The 10,526-nt window shown below is 41.6% G+C and overlaps 1 long non-coding RNA gene across 1 annotated transcript; it reads right to left on the bottom strand.

Moving 5' to 3' along the window:
- Nucleotides 1-1,793: 1,793 nt before the first annotated feature.
- Nucleotides 1,794-7,961, bottom strand: LOC116974856. Its single transcript, XR_004412467.1, has 3 exons — nucleotides 7,919-7,961; nucleotides 1,924-2,036; nucleotides 1,794-1,812 (listed from the first exon to the last, which is right to left on the bottom strand). It is a non-coding gene; the product is annotated as an uncharacterized LOC116974856 (long non-coding RNA).
- Between the last annotated feature and the right edge of the window lie 2,565 nt (nucleotides 7,962-10,526).

Below are 10,526 nucleotides of genomic sequence, written 5' to 3'. Positions count from 1 at the left end.
ACATAGAGGCAGGCATAGCTGGGGCCCATGCGCGTGCCCATAGCTACGCTGTGTATTTGGACGAAATGGGAGGAGTCAAACGATTGATTGATTGATTCCTTCCTTCCAGAGACATCCTAAGAGTGATGTATTGCTTTAACTGATGCCTTTCAGATGAATACCACACTGAGGGTCTCCCTGCTCTCTCCAACGTGAAATAAATCCTTGAGCACAATTCCTAAAATGAGCAGAATCTTTTGTCTTGGCCAAATGGTACTCTCAAACATCATGAATATACACACATTATCTGGTTATTATTAGAATTTAATATTTGCAATGAATAAACCAGAATTATTTCATTGGTTGTAAAGTGATTTGGGGGCATTTGAGAGCTGTGAATGGCCTTATATAAATGTAAGTCTTTTCTTTGAATTGTAACTGCATTTAAATGGATCATTCATTTTACAACTGTGGGAACATTTCAATTAATGCTTTGATGGATTATCATGATATCTTGAGAGCATATAAATAAAAATAACTATTTTATTAGGTAAAGGATAGTGTATAATATTTCTGTTGGCAGATTATTATTATTCGATCACTTTAAATTGAAAGGCATTTTTAAATTGTGTGATTAAAGATGAACATCTCAAAAGCAAATTAATGCTTACAAGGGTCTTGCAACTAAATTATATAATCACAAAAATATTTAAAGACATTTGGCATATTTTTGACAAGCAATCAAATTGAACACTTTAATTGTTTCAACAAATAAAAGTTTTCATTTTATGTACAGATAAATTATCCAGGAACTGTGCAATCTTTGAAATGGTGAAGCCCTGTGATTATCCACTTAGACTTGATTTAAATGTTTATTCTCCCAAAACTGTGATCTGACCTTCAGTTTCTCTCTAACGAATCATCAACAGGGTCAACAGGATTTTGAACAAATCTGTTTTAACAGCTGCAAAATGGAAAAGCTGTTTGTCCAGTGATGTGATTTTGCTGCACAGGCATTCATAGCCTGTGCAGCAGTAGCCCATCATAATAGCAGGAGAGGAATACTTTCAAAAGGTAGTTTGATGTTAAAGCAGCATTAACCTAGGAAAATACATCTAAATGAATAGTTTTGTTTGTTAGACTGAAATACTACCATTTTACATTAATATTACTTCTGACAAATGAAACAGCTGTTACAAATATCCATATTATGAGTAGTTATTCTACTGCTGAAAATAATGAGTGATTTTTATAACATGATGCAAGGTAATTGGATCGATCAGCAATTCCCGAGTTAATTTCAGTTCATTAAAAAAAAATCAATACTGTTATGGCATCTGGGAATGTGTGAAGAAGTGCAATAGGTTTCACATAAACTTTATGTCCATACCCTATGGGTGAGTACATTTTGTTTCTTATTATGTCTAATATTCATGCTTGGATTATTCATTGCACATAGTACTGCACATTCCCTGTGTCTGAAGCACGTTCTCGGTGCAGGTGTGCAAATTACCGTATTTCCCGGCAATGAAGATGCTATTTTTTACTCTAAAATAAGGCCCGAAAATGTACCTGTGTCTTGGAGGCTGAAGGTTAGACTGTTAACCAAGAAAGATAGACTGGGCCAAATCGCTTTTAAAACATGAGGTGGCACAATGAGGCCTAACACAGGGGTCGGCAATTTACGGCCCGAATCCGGCCCGTAACCTGAACTCATTCGGCCCGCAGGCATATTTTTTCTCAATTTGTTTTTGCGACCTGGGAACTGCAGCCAGTCACGGGGCACGCAGGCCACCTGGGAACTGTAGCCAGACCTGGGGCAAGCGAGCCGACCTGGGCACAAAACCAGACCTGGGGCAAGCGAGCCGACCGGGGCACAAAACCAGACCTGGGGCAAGCAAGCCGACCTGGGAGCCGCAGCCATTCGCGGGACACTCAGCCTACCTGGGCGCAACTGCCAGACCTGGGACAAGCGAGCCGACCTGGGAACTGCAGCCATTCGCGGGGCACGCAGCCGAACTGGGTGTCACAGCCAGACCAGGGGCAAGCAAGCCAACCTCGGGGACCATGATCGGGGATCATGCCAGCAACTCACTCAGTAGGCCGGGTGGCTGCGAGCGGCCGCCGGGACCGGACAGCGGAGCCGGCCCCCACCTCAGCGCCTTCTGCCTGCCCGCCCGTCAGCCAGCCAAGGTGTCCTTCGGCCCAGGCGCAACTGATGGATGGTGGTGGTATGCCGGGTTAACTACGGGCGGAAGGGCTAGATGCCCCCACGGGAGGGAAGAGAGAAAAGAAAGACCGGAGTAGAAAAGAAGAAAAAGAGAAACAAAGAGAAAAAAGAGACTCCAACTATCACCACATGACAGACTTACCTCCTACACTATCTCCCCTCTCCCTCTCCTCCCCTCTTCCCCCTTCTCCAACCTCTCCCCCTCTCTCCCCCTCTCTCCCCCTCTCTCCTTCTCCTCCTCCGGACCAGATTGCCTCCTTGAAGGAGTTTCACATTTCCTTTCTACTGACTAAACCAAATCCTTGATCCTGTCCCGCCAAAATTTAGCAACTCAAAATGGGGGGGTGTCTTTGACGCAGGTGTGTCTTCATTGCCGCGAAATAGGGTATTTTTTTTACTGCTGCAAATTATTTGTTAATCTCTGTATTTAGCAAGCTTTCCATGGGGCTTTCATTTTAGGTAATTATTGGATTGTCTCAACTGCTCTGCTGTTGTCTGAAAGATGCCATGACTTTTCAAAGGTTAGTACATTGGTTAACTTCATTTACAAATGAAGATCATGCCTGATATTAGTTTTGGCAGAAACAAAGAACTGCAGAATCTGGTTTACAAAAAAAAGACACAACGTGCTGAAGTAACTCAGCAGGTCAGGCAACATCCCTGGAGAGCATGGATAGGTGACCTTTTGGATTGGGACCTTTCTTCGAACTTTTATTTAATCTTACAGCAGATTAACTCAAAATAATCCAAAACAATTGGTAAAAAGCAAATAATTTTGATATTTGTAGTTTTTGTGAGAAGCATCTCTTCATCATGTTGTGGTATAAATTACTGGCCTTCAGCCGGTTGCACTCAAAGGGCTGGCAAAGCAATGAGTAAAAAACTAATTGCTGGCAGAAACAGCATTAGCAATTTTTTTGCCCATTCAAATATTCAATAAACGGCAGTATACTGAGAAATGTAGACGAACAGAGGATTTAAAACTGCACACCCACATACTTGAACACCTCAGTGTTTACGAATTTTCCATGAATGTTTGAACCTCAATCCTCCATTTAATCATTAGGCCGATGAAATGTTCAGTTAGCTAAAGCCTTTTTCAAGTTTCACCTATTCCATCATCTGAAGTCTATTATTGCAATGTTCAAACAAAAGTTTTCTGATGGCTTCATTTGAAATAAAATGGTTAAGGCTGATGGTCCCTGGAATACTGACCTCCCTCTCTTTATTCTATTAACTGTTGACGATAATAGAAAGGTGTATTTGTTTGCTTTTTTTTAAACCTTTTTGAGAGTTACTGCAGAGGTAGAAAACAAGGAGTAAAGCTCCAGTGGAATATATCTTAACAAAATGTTTTAATGGACACAATGATTCAAGTGGTCTCAAATTAAGTGGAAACTATAACTGAGGTTAGTAACATTAAAACTTGCTGACAGCAAAGCTATAAATTCTCCTAAATTGGTTGTTCAACAGAAACATGAAAATGACACTGCAGGATGTGGCTTGTAGACTGATTGCATCGCAAGACATTAGTACAGTATTTAAATGTTTTCTTTGATCTATTATTTATACTGTACAATTTCTATCTTGTGTCAGTTAATGCTTTGATGTTTTTTGCTGTGGAAATGATGCACGTAGTTCCCATTTCCAGGGTTAACCATTGGCATTCTGATCATGATAACAAAGTAAAGCTATTTTTTTCTGATTTAGGTAATTGTGATCTTTTTTTGATTCGGTGAATTATTGTACTCTTCTGTTATTGGGACATGTTTTATGCCCATTCAAGCTATCTATATCTAGAATGTGAATGGTTTTGATATTTGTGCTCATTGATGTTATTTCTTCAGTCAACATCCTCACGTTTGTCAGCAGTTGATCTGAGATTCATTTTTCCACTTTCCATCAGTATACCAGCACCTGAACTGGTTTCTTGCCATTTGATATTAAATAGAAATCAAAGCCAGTTTTGGTATTTGGCATTCTCCAATAAACCATTCACGAAGCAGACAGAAGTGTAGTGCCTGTAAAATTCTAATCCTGAATTCAAAATGTATTGATGACCACAATGCCAACATTGGGGAGGCCACTTCTAGCTTCAATCATTGGTTTAGTTTTATAACCTTGATGGATGATTTAGTTAAGGGTGTTGTGGTGGTAGAGATTTAGAGTCAATAAATATCTGAACCTGAATTTAATCATTTAATCATCAGTTTGCTGAAGACACATTCAAATTGCAACTATTTCACCCTCCAAAGTTTATAGTTTTGAAACTCAATAAATAGTTGCTGACAATGGCCCTGTCCCACTGTACGAGTTCATTCAAGTGCTCTCCCGAGTTAAAAAAAAAAAATCAAACTCATGGTAAGCACGTAGAATGAACGTAGCGGCTACGTCGGAGCTCGGGGACGTCTCTTAGCGGCTCGTAACGCTAACGGCAGGCAACTCGGGAAAGACTCGTGAAGATTTTTCAACATGTTGAAAAATGTCCACGAGAGTCCCGAGTACTTACGAGCGGCCATTACCGTAAATCTCTGAGTTCGAATCAAGGCAAACTCGGGGAGAATTCTTGAATGAACTCGTACAGTGGGACAGGGCTTTAATTCCATTCAAGATACACGAGTTCAGGTAGTGGGCTCATTAAATTTGATTCATCCCCACTCCTTCTAATAAATGCTGATGAATTAGAACATTTTTAAAGTTAATGTTTGATTTTCTTTTAAATCACTTTTGGCAGCTTAATTTTTCAGTTTTTTAATAAAACTAGGGACTTTCTTACAAGGGGAAAACTTGCTTATTTTGATGGTTTTGTTCATCCAATTCTATTCTGATGATTCCATCATCTGCACAGTTTTGGAAGTAGACTCTTCTTTGGTTTGAAGTTATTTTGTTACTCTCCAATTAAGAAGTATCTTCATTTTGTGGTGGTTTAATTATCAGTGCTTTTATTGTTACTTTTACTACTTTTGCTCACATGCTTTTCCCTTTCCTCCATCATATTATCCCCCATATTTGGAAGATCATCTGCAATTTTATGAAAACCTGTACCCAAAATGTTGATGTGGTATTTATTTCAGTTGCTGAATATTGCAGTTTGCAGTGATCCTTGTTTCTACATAAGCTAATATCAGCAACTGAACTAACTTCTAGTTCAGCTTTTAAAAGAGATCACAGTTCAAATTTGTGATATGATCTGTTTATGCTGAAGGACATCTGTTTCATCTAGAAAAGTGTTGGTGTACTTGTCAATAATGATTCCAGTTGAGTAATATGCAGCTATTTGATGGAATTTAATTCTGCACTGACAACTCGCAACAGGAATCTATCTTTGTAATAAGATGTTTTTTTATTATGCCATATCGGGTAATTTCCACTTGACAACCTGCCTATCAAATTGACAATTTCATACTTTCAGCTCTGATATTAAGTGCAATTGAGACATTAATGGCTGTGTGGAAATTTTCTGCTGACAACATATAATAAGATCACATGGGAAAAATTATGACCTAGAAATCAGGCACGTGGCACTGTTTTCTCAGCATCACACAAGTGAAAATCGGTATTTCTTAAATGAAACATAATTTGAACCATTTCTGTGTTGAAATCATACAACTCCAGAAATTTGTACAGGCACCTTTTGTCATGCCCCCAACTGCACTATTTATTACATCAATAATAGATGCCTATGCTACATTCTTTAATAATGTTGTCTGAAACAATGTTGTCTGTCACATAGGAGATTAGGAGCAAAATTAGGGCACATGGTATTGGGGGTAGAGTGCTAACATGGATAGAAAATTGGTTGGCAGACAGGAAACAAAGAGTAGGGATTAACGGGCCCCTTTCAGAATGGCAGGCAGTGACTAGTGGGGTACCGCAAGGCTCGGTGCTGGGACCGCAGCTATTTACAATATACATCAATGATTTAGATGAAGGGATTCAAAGTAACATTAGCAAATTTATAGATGGCACAAAGCTGGGTGGCAGTGTGAACTGTGAGGAGGATGCTATGAGAATGCAGGGTGACTTGGACAGGTTGGGTGAGTGGGCAGATGCAGTTTAATGTGGATAAATGTCAGGTTATCCACTTTGGTAGCAAAAACAGGAAGGCAGATTGCTATCTAAATAGTATCAGGTTGGGAAAATGAGAAGTACAATGGAATCTGGGGGTCCTTGTTCATCAGTCAATGAAAGTAAGCATGCAGGTACAGCAGGCAGTGAAGAAAGCAAATGGCATGTTGGCCTTTATAACAAGAGGAGTTGAGTATAGCAGCAAAGAGGTCCTTCTGCAGTTGTATAGACCTCTGGTGTGACCACACCTGGACAATTGTGCGCAGTTTTGCTCCCCTACTTTGAGGAAGGACATTCTTGCTATTGAGGGAGTGCAGCGTAGGTTTACAAGGTTAATTCCCACGATGGCGGGACTGTCATATGCTGAGAGAATGGAGCGGCTGGGTTTGTATATTCTGGAGTTTAGAAGGATGAGGGGGATCTTATTGAAACATATAAGATTGTTAAGGGTTTGGACACAGTAGAGGCAGGAAACATGTTCCCGATGTTGGGGGAGTCCAGAACCAGGGGCCACAGTTTAAGAATAAGGGCTAAGCCAGTTAGAGACGAGGAAACACTTTTTCCTCACAGAGAGTTGTAAGTCTGTGGAATTAACTGCCTTAGAGGGATGTGGAGGCCGGTTCTCTGAATACTTTCAAGAGAGAGCTAGATAGGGCTCTTAAAGATAGCAGAGTCAGGGGATATGGGGAGAAGGCAGGAACGGGATACTGATTGGGTATGATCAGCCATGATCACATTAAATGGCGTTGCTGGCTCGAAGGGCCGATTGGCTTACTCCTGAACCTATTGTCTATTGTCTGTTGAAATATTAGTTCACCTTATTCCAAGGGCTGACCATCATAAGTCACTCCCAGAGCAAGCCTACTCTAACAATCTCTCCACTTCTTATCTTTTACTGTGGTGGCCTTCTTCCTCCTTACCTTGTTGGCACTCCATGTGCTACCTTGATTTCAAATCATTGTTTACATATATTAAAAGCAAGGCAGAACAATTTTTGGAAGGAATACCATGGATCCCAGAATTCAGAGGAATTTTGAATGTTGGCCAAAAAGACAAAGTTCTGAGCCCCTTTCCTCCAGGTATGATGAGGTTCCAGAGCTGCAGTCTCTCGATAAGGAGGGTTTGTATGCATATGGCAGATATTATTAGAATATTATTTTTTTTGTGCAGTTGAACCACATACCTATAATTTTTTTGTATTACATTTATAGTGGTTGGTGCTTGCTAACTGCACTGTTCATTTCAATTGTATATTGGTGAATGTATAAGTTAATGTTGAGCTTTGGTAGTTTGCAGGACTGTTTCTTGTTTATGGCTTTAAGATGGAGCAGGGAGTGGTGCAGAAGTATATTTTGCAAGTGATTGTGAGGTAGGTGCACTCATGGGCGGAAATCGCTTTTGAAACATGGGGAGACACAATAAGGCCTAACATTTAGGACAGGGGTCGGCAACCTACGGCCCACGGACCGGATCTGGCCCATAACCCAAAATCATCCGGCCCGCAAGGTTATATTTTTTCAATTAGTTTTCGCGACCTGGGAACTGCAGCCAGTCCTGGGACACGCAGGGGACCTGGGAACTGCAACCAGACCTGGGGCAAGCGAGCCTACTTGGGTGCTACAGCAAGACCTGCCAACCGACCTGGGCGCTACAGCCAGTCCAGGGGCAGGCGAGCCGACCTGGGCGCGCAGGCGACCTGGGAACTGCAGGTCCTTTGGCCCACTGTGTCCGCAGCGACCAGCAATCACCCCGTTCACTGGCACCATCCGACACACTAGGGACAATTTAAAATTTACCGAAGCACTTAACCTACAAACCTGCATGTCTTTGGAGTGTGAGGCAGGCGAGCCAGTCTGGGGCCCAGGTCACAAAACATGGGGAGGATTGTCCCCCCCATCTCAAAACATGGGGGGGGGGGGGGGGGACAGGTCCCCCTCATGGCCCCCAGGATTTCCGTCCACTGATGTTTATGCCAAAGCCACACATCCCTCCTTGTCCAACTTGTCTGCAATCTTTCATGTGTTTGTTCATACAATTTCCTCCTACACTCTTAATCTTTGTTTAGTTGGATGTCCGAACTTACCTGCTTCCATTCTCATCAAAGACCCCCCAGAATATTGCTGAACCATTTTATACCAATATTTGCATGATTACTTCTGGTGTCCCCCAAGAATACTTGTTGAGCACCCCTATTTCCCATCTGTAAGCTGCTCTTCAACAACCTTCTAGGAACATTGTACCAAGTTTCTACATTTACGCTGATGATACGCAGTTTCTCATCACTAACACTTCGCTTGACCTTTCTACTATCTTTAAATTGTCAGATTCTTCATGTTCACAAGTGATAGGAGCAGAATTAGGTCATTCAGCCCATCAAGTCTACTCCGCCATTCACTCATGGCTGATCTATCTCTCCCTCCTAACCCCATTCTCCTGCCTTCCTCCTATAACCCCTGACACCCATATTAATCTTTAATACTAGTGTAGAAGTTACCTCCAATTAAGTACTGGAAAATAATAAACCTATCTTCCATCCTCTTCACCAATTCCAAATGTTGAGCCAGTGGCTAGATTCCACTCCTTGGCGATTGAGTGAAACTGAACTTGGCCTTGCCTGGAGGCCTTGCCTGGAGGCCTTGCCTGGAGGCCTTGCCTGGAGGCCTTGTCGATTACAACAGAAAGTTTGATCTTCTAAATCTCGGCTTGGTGACTGTGGCCAGTGATTGTTGGCAATGAGCCAAACCTACAAGATATACTCAACTAAATAAATTATCATATTACATGGATTAGATGGTCTCTATTATTGTATACCTATAAAAAACCTTGCCCAAATCTAATGGTTGATAATCACTAAACAGTAGCTTATCTATGCTCTTCTCAGTTGCATGGGGACAGGCATTTTTTCTGTTAAATATGTGGTGCATAGTTGCTATGTTATAACAAGGGGATAGCATTGTATAATCTGATCATCGAATATCTCAGGCTTTATTTTCTTTGCCATTCATTTCCACTAACTGAAGTTACATATCTGCTGATGTAGGCTTTTAAAAATATCAAAATTGCTTTTCTCAAAAGTAGTATTAATATTTTCATTTGAACTAGCATTTATTTATTTCACTGCTTTCACTGAAGTTTTTACATCGAGTTTTCAAAATGGCAGGGTCATCCTTTCCCAGTTCCTGGCATTTAATAATTGTCTGAAAACTGTTCTGATTTCTAAATCCCTATTCTGGTACTGCTAGATGCCACGACTCATTCCAATAGATTATATCAGTGCTTACTTTGCAAAGCACCCTTGTTTATATACAACCTTTGAATCATTGTAGGCAACACTGCAGGTGGTTTATTGGAAGTATGGTTTTGGCAACTGCTATATGTCACACCTATGTTCTTTGATTTGCGATTTAAAATGATTTTATCATGATTGCTTCATCACATATCTTATATTACTAAAAGTCTGATCTTGACCGCTTTTGGCCCACTGTGCTGCCATTTCTGAGTGAACGCCGCCACCTACGGGCGTCATTTTTGGCCACCTCGCTCAGAGCCCCCCTCCGCCTTTCGGGACCGGAGGATTTTTCCCATCGATGAAAAATCAGAGAGATATTAATGTTTTTTTTTAAATTCCCCATTCTCTCTGCTGCCCCCGCTGGCGGCAGGGGGAAGGGACTATAAAACCCGGAAGTGTAGTCCCTCACTCAGTCTCTGCCAGACCCAGGAAGCGAGAGGGTCACGGCTCTCTGAGCTGCGAATAACACTGAACGCACGTCTACTCCACGGTGAGTCCCCTCGATGCGGCTGTAAAGTGGCTGTTGCCCAATTGTTTGCCTCGCCTTTTTAAAAAGTTTGTTTTGACAAAATGAATTTTGGTTGTCAGGTGGCTGCAGCCAAATTGTTTGCCTCGCCTTTTTAAAAAGTTTGTGTTCACAAAATGAATTTTGGTTGTCGGGTGGCTGCAGCCAAATTGTTTGCCTTGGCTTGGCTTTTTAAATCGTTGCAACAGTTGGCTGCCAGCCCAAGAATCCATTCGGCCCACAATGTCTATACTAGCCCTCTAGAAACCAGTACCTTCGGCCCGCAACACCCATAATAGCGCAACAGAAACTCCCCCCTCCCCTACTGGCAAGCAATATTGGAATTGGTGGAGAGGTGGAATATTGTGTTGGTGACCAGCCCTCCCGTGTGATGCTGAGACCCAACGGGTCCCACTTAGTCTAGTATATATTAGATATTACGTTGTGTACCTAGA

The sequence above is a fragment of the Amblyraja radiata genome, chromosome 7, assembly GCF_010909765.2.
Source record: "Amblyraja radiata isolate CabotCenter1 chromosome 7, sAmbRad1.1.pri, whole genome shotgun sequence".
Lineage (NCBI taxonomy): Eukaryota > Metazoa > Chordata > Chondrichthyes > Rajiformes > Rajidae > Amblyraja > Amblyraja radiata.
This window is presented reverse-complemented; position numbering and strand designations above follow the sequence as displayed.